Consider the following 7,093-nt stretch of genomic DNA (forward strand, 5'->3'; position numbering starts at 1 on the left):
TGAGGCACTAACCTGGTGCTGATATTGCTGTATCAAGCCAGGCAGTCTCTCGCGTCCTTTTTCTTTGATGACGCCTGGATGTCCAACACTTTGGAGTCTGCTGTTGGTTTCACAGTCATTTATCTCCTTTGTATAAATGCTAACAACGGCTATTCGTGAACAACCTACCAGTCGGAGATATTCGTTCCAAGTCTTCAGACCATTACAATCTGCCCTCTATCAAGTTCGTTTAGATCAGCATCCTTTCCCATCACTCGTAAAAGTAAGTGCAAAAATGATTCTTTACCTTAGCAGTTAAATACCAGTTTTACTTAATCATGTGCTGTCCACGTCATACAGAGTAATTCATTAAAAAAAGTGGCGATGGGGTTTGGGCTCGTCAGTATATATCGTAGTTATGTAAGATGTGAACAAACCATTCTTGTAGAAATATACAAGCAGTTTTAAACTTCAGTACTTGAGCTTTTTTTGCCGTTTATACTTCAAAGTTGCAAGCCTTTTACTCTACAATTTAATTTTTGGTAAATTCTACTATTGAAAGATAAGATCTCTAGGAACGGAGTTCTCCCCGAATTCGGCTCTCGTCGAAAGGATTAGCTGAAAGAATGTTTTAATTGTGTAAAGTACGCCATTTTCCCCAGAAATTCCTCCACGAAAGACATCCTTTTAGTCCTTGTAGCGGATACTTATGACAAAGCATATAGAGTCTGTCTTCTTTTTGGTGGCATAGAACATGGAGGCTACGTAGAAGACGAAGTAGCGAATGCTTGTTATGTCTTTGTAGAATAACTACTGCAGAAGGTTTTAAATAACCTTTTTACGTAAAACTAAATTAAAAAGATGCACGCACTCTGTGCTCACAATTCGCCACCACTTGTGGCTAACTTAAATTCAACAGAAAATAAGAATGTGACAAATCATTAATAAATTTCAAAGGCTAACGACTGGCTCTTTAGCTTAATACCGATAAATCAGCTGCACATATTAAAGCCGAGCCTAGAAATATCAGTCTAGATGTACGGTATATATACTGAAAGATGTCTAGCACAGACTAGAAAACTAATTTCAAACACACAGCATAAATATCGGAACTCCTCTACTACTCTCCCGAACTCTTGAAGTGCAGCTAAATACTGCTTCTGAAACACGTATAGATTAGCATAATACGTCATTAGAAATTTATATTCCGTCATGAAACTAAAATCAGGAGGGAAACAAAAGTTAAATTAAAAATAGTTGGTTAGAATAAAATAAAGTACTTATAAGCATTGAAAAAATAATTTGAGATGAGCTTGTTCTCTCAGAATTTATCATAAACAATTAAGCCAAATATTCTAGTCTTCTTTTTCATTTGACTTGTATAGTCAGCTGTAAACTACAGACGAACTGTTTTCCTGATTTTTTACGAATAAATGCACACTAGGTTTTTTGCAACAAACTGAAAAATTATGGCAAAACGTGTGGCAGTAAATTATGAAGAATACTAAAGACATTTTACCTTTTTTTGCCTATCATGATTTCTCTGTTTTTGAGTAGTTATCATTATATACAAACACAAATTTGTTATAAAATGTCCAGATTTCGATATTAAATTTTGATAAAAAATTTTCTGTGAGAATTGAGTTTCCACAGAAAACTCTACTGACTAAAAAGCGAAATAAAACACTATACTTGCAGACTGGATAGACTCTATGTTTATTCCTAATAGCCTTATTTTCTTAATATCCTAAATTAAAATTTACCAGAACCGAAGTAAACGATTGTTATATATCAACAGAAAATGCTTCTATACTACAGGTAGACGACGGCTGGAGGATACGAAACTGATGACAACTATGTAAATTTTAAATATGTTTAAATGGTAAATTCACTGCTGGACTTAATTAGTTAATTCGCTGCTGGACTTTGCATTTAATACATTTGAATAATATTCTTTAAAAAAGGTGAAGAAATAAGTTCAGAATACTGCCGTACTAAATAGCAGATGAACATAGAGAGAAAACAAATGACACTTTAAAGCACATAAAAGCAATGGCAGTTTGATTGGATTAATGAAACTTAATTACTTCATTAAAGCAAAGCATATGAGGGCTAGCTGCCTAGAAGATTGTCATTCTATAGAATTTGTAGAGACGTTAGGTTATTTAGAAGCGGGAGACATGAAAAAAAAAAAAAAAAAAAAAAACAGTGTCCTATCCGGGACTCGAACCTGGACCTCTCAAATACGCGCGAAGTGTGCTAACCATTACACCACGAAGGTATACTGAAAAAGAGGGAGAAAATACTTTACGAGCCATCACTACGAGCCAGAGACAAAGCGGGACAGCATGCAGTGGAAGCATGCGTCGTAACCCCCCCCCCCAGAAAGTTCAAAGCCGTGCCGTCAGCAGGCAAGGCGTCTTTTCGACGTTCAAGGTCCGCTACTTGTGGAATTCCTCGAGCACAGAAAAACCATTAACTCCGATGTGTACTGTGAGACACTCCGACGCCTACGCAGGTCCATCAAGAACAAAAGACGGGCTACTCACGGAGGGTGTGGTTCTGCTCCATGATAACGCGCGTCCACACGTCTCCTGAGTCACACACATGGAACTGGCCAGGTTCAAGTGGGAGACGTTGGACCATCCGCCCTACAGTCCGGACATATCGCCCTGCGATTTCCATGCATTTCCACTGAAGAAACACCTGAAAGAGAAGCGCTTCAACTCGGACGATGTACTCAAAGACGCTGTGAAGGACTGAGTCTCGTCACGGCCACAGGAATTCTGGGAACAAAGAATCCTGCGGCTTGTTCATCAGTGGGATCGTTGTGCTCAGGCCGATGGTGTATATCTTGAATAAAGTCTACATTTGTACCCACCGTGTCGTTTCGTACCTTTTCATTTGATCACCCCTTGTAGTAAGCCTCTCCAGCCGAGTATGGATATTCAAGAAGTGAAACAACTGTATAGGGATCTTTCCACAAAACATCAAATAAAACTTTCTTGGGTGAAAGTGCACGTTGCATATGAGATAAACGAGCGGGCGGACGCCCTTGCAAAAGAGGCTGATACCATTGTAAATATAGAAAGAATGGATTAATGGGAATTTAAAGGGAAAGCAATAAGGAAAATGGATCTAATTATATATATAATGAATGGAATAGAAAGTGAAGAGATTCAAACCGTAGGAAGGATTACTTAGAAAACATTGAAATCTCGAAAAAAATGTAAACCATAACTGACAAAGACCTTTTTCAGGTCCTTTCAAGTCATGCTAAATTCCCGGCATACCTAAACAGATTTAAAATTCATGAAAACACAAACTGTTTAGTATGCGGAAAGCTGAGAAATAGCAAGCACTATATGGAAGAATGTAAATTAACAAAAGACCTTAGGAGTAGCAAGAGGGACTTTCAAGACCCGGTTTATACTGGAAAGCGAAAAACATAGCAAAAGAGATCATGAAAAGAATTAATCAAAAACCTTGTGGCAATTGGAATAGAATAATAACAAAGAACACCCAATATGGCTTCAGCTGTAGACTTCGTTTATTTATGTTGTGGTGTCCTATATATTTTTCCTTCGTGGCCGGCCTAGAAAACCATACGGCGAGGTTAGGCTTACCAGGAGGGTTGATCGTGCCATACTTACCTATCTACTTACTTTTTAACTTTATATAAGAAACTGATTCGTACCTATATTAATACAAAAATTTCGAGCCTATCTAGATCGTTAGCCAGACATAATCCCGGCTAATGTGTATGAGTGTTCAAATGTATATACACCTTACTACGGCTAAGTGATTAAAATTGCTGAACACCGGTAGATCGCTTCGAGTTTGAATTGCGAGAACGGCTTTACTAGCTGAGCGTTTTCTTAGTTTCCCTTGTTTGTAAAATGGTACAGAAAACATGAACGCGAGACTAACCTGAGAAAAAAACGTCCACAAAAGCAGTCTTCTCTTTAAGCCGACAGATCGCATGTGCTTTTCCTCAGTTTTAACTTGTAGAGTCATTAGATATTTTGGAAGCAGGAAGTATTAAAAATATGCAACGCCTTCGCTGGGAATCGAACCACGGACCTCTGGAATAAGCGCCCAGCGTGCAGACCACCACACCACGAAGGCATGACAAGAAGGTGGGAGAAACGCCTTATATACTCCCCCTTTAAAGGGCGACTGGGGTTTCTAACGGACCCAATCGCTAAATCCCGGGTGGGAAGTGTCATCATCCACCACCCTTTTAGTTCGAGCGCCACTGTAGAGACATTAGGTTAATTGGAAGCAAGAGAGATGAAAAATTAAGAACGCCTTCGCCGGGAATCGAACCGCGGACCTCTGGAATACGCACCCAGCATGCATACCACTACACCACGAAGGCAGACTAAGAAGGCGGAACCGAAAATTAGTTGAGAAATTCTATTTGACCCACTATAACCGATTAAAATTCTACAAAATGTTGATTTAAAGCTACAGTACGTAAAAACGTATTCCTTTGTTATCTTGCAGAATATGCAAATAAGTAAAAGGCGAGCGACTAAGGTTTCGAAAGAGTATTAGAGTTCATGTGTGTTTTTCTGACTTTAAATTAATAAAATAGTAAGCATTTAGATATGGTTAAAAAAACTTAGAAAGCTGACTTTATATGATAACTTTTATCAGGGGTGATAAGTGGATAGTGGATTAGAAATCATCTGCAGCAGTTAGACATCAACAAAAACCAATTCCATGAAGAATTATCTCAAAGCCATGAAAGTTATTTCTGAATAATATATTAATGGCAGTCGTCGGAAAGGTCAAAGTGTGTAAAGTCCGCATCCGAAGACTGCTTTTTAACTGATGCTGATGACATGAAATAGTCATGAATCTGGAAGGTAACTTCCTAACCTACGTCGAAGTAACAACCTAGTTTTAAAATAAATATGGTTAACTACTCACCAACGACTTCCAACAGCAACCGTGAAAAATGCCTTGCTTATACAGGCTCTTCCGTATTTCAGACCGAGGGTCGAATCCCGCGAACGGGCTGGCTTCATGGGCGTTTTCGTGGTTTTCCCCATGTGTAACGTGTATATGAGCCAGTTTCCCTTAGAAAGTCCTCCACGAAGGCATCCCTCCCCTTAGGCAGATAGCCCTAGTGTGCTTTGTCGTAATTAAATAAACCAAACCAAAATCGTATTTCAGAAGCATCGCCAAAGTAATTTAAGTGGTAGGAAATTTTCTTCATTATAGAGCGATAGCCCTCACGTGTTTTGCAATAACTAATTAAACATTTTCTTTGCGAAAGGGTTATATTTCAATTTAAATTGTGATTTTCAATTTACTTTTGTATGGGAAAAGCCTGGAAGAGGCAAGTTTTCATCGAATGATCATGAAAGCCCATTTTAAATACTTTCTTCAAGAAGAAATCCTGATGAAGCGCCTCCTTCTGTCTGCACATTATAACAAGCATCTGTAAAGACTAAACTAGTTAATACTGCGTATCAAGAAGACAATCTGAAAAATATGGTCATTCACTAAAGTTTTCAATGAATGTTCAATGATGTAGTTACTTATTTTAAATAATATTATTTATATTCATTATCTGCAACTGAATAAAAAATGAGACTTCTGCCCATAAGTTAACTCGTGCAACTCGCAACGAGGACAACGTGTAAGCGGTATTCATTAGCTTTGACTCAAAAGCATCATGGAGAAACTGGCAGTTATTTGGTCCACTTGAGTTGGAGTAAACACAAATGAAGGTTACTTAAAAATCTGAATATACCTAACTCTGTTGAATCAAAACTTCAAGTCCATTTTAAAGACTGAATCAGGTAGTAAGTAGTCTGTTAAAGAATGACCAAGAGAAAGGTTCAAGGAAATCGTTAAGTGTCTATAAAGTTAGTTAGGCTGCCACGGGAACTCAAATCGGACATTTACCGCTGTACAGAGGCTCCACGAGGTTGGAATTTAAATCGCAAAATAAGTAATTTATATGATGTCGTCATGGGCAATGGAGCCAAGAGGAATGGGATCGTATGCTATGAACTGACAATTTCAGATATAGCCTGAACTGTCATTCTAGACGTGCTTCGACATGGAAGGAGCGAGGAAAAAACAACTATTCGCTTTTCGTCAACTTTTCGTTATTCGTGAAAGCTCCCGTTTCCATGGAAGCGGTTTCAAGGTTTGAGATAGATTCACCAAAAATGAGCCTTACCGAAGACAGACAAAGTAGACTTATAGCTGCATATCTTTGATGAAGGTTCTATAATCGGTCACATTTATGTAGAGGTGCTGGAACTAGATGTAAGAATACATAGGGGTCTATTAGCTTAAACTTTTTGTTAATTGACGACAACTTCCGCATCACGCATCTCTAGTATCAAAACATTGGAAAAAGAAAATATCACTCGAATGACTTGGCCATCTTACTTACCAGATTTGAACGTTATTACGCATATGTTGTCCTTGCAAATGTTATTACGCATATGTTGTCAAGAAAGGGAGAATAGCGCCAATTATGAAAGGGGTGAGTTGGAGGTTACACGTGTGGATATACAGTGGTGGCCAAAATTGTGGACACGTTTGGAAATTTTTATGTTTTTGAACTTTGTATGCTTATAGAAAACGTTACGTTTCACAAAACGCAAACTTCTATATATCATTTTAAAGAGAATTTATTACTAAATTCAATGCAAAACACAAAATTCAATTATTTGCAATACAAAAAAAAAGTTAAACGATAATAGTTATCGATATACATTAGATAGTGATGATTGCAGTGAGTTAGCAGTACTTAGTAGGGTACCCTTTATTTTTGATTACAACTTCACGTCGACGTTTCATCGAGCTGACAAAAGTTTTATGCTCTTCTTTCGTTATTACATGATGCCAGGAAACAATTATAGCCTCAATTAGTTCCCTTTCATTTGATGGGCGCCTCATTCGGACAAGATTTTTCAAAACGGTGCCACAAATTTTCGATAGGATTGAGGTCAGGACTGTTGCCTGGCTATGACAACAATTTAATGCTATTTTTACGAAACCACTCTTTCGATATTTTGGCCGTGTGGCAAGGAGCAGAATCCTGCTGAAAAATAAACGAAGCATTGTTGGAAAACAGATATCT

The sequence above is a fragment of the Stegodyphus dumicola genome, chromosome 5, assembly GCF_044657685.1.
Source record: "Stegodyphus dumicola isolate Sdum_Otavi_A_Nest chromosome 5, ASM4465768v1".
Taxonomy (NCBI): domain Eukaryota; kingdom Metazoa; phylum Arthropoda; class Arachnida; order Araneae; family Eresidae; genus Stegodyphus; species Stegodyphus dumicola.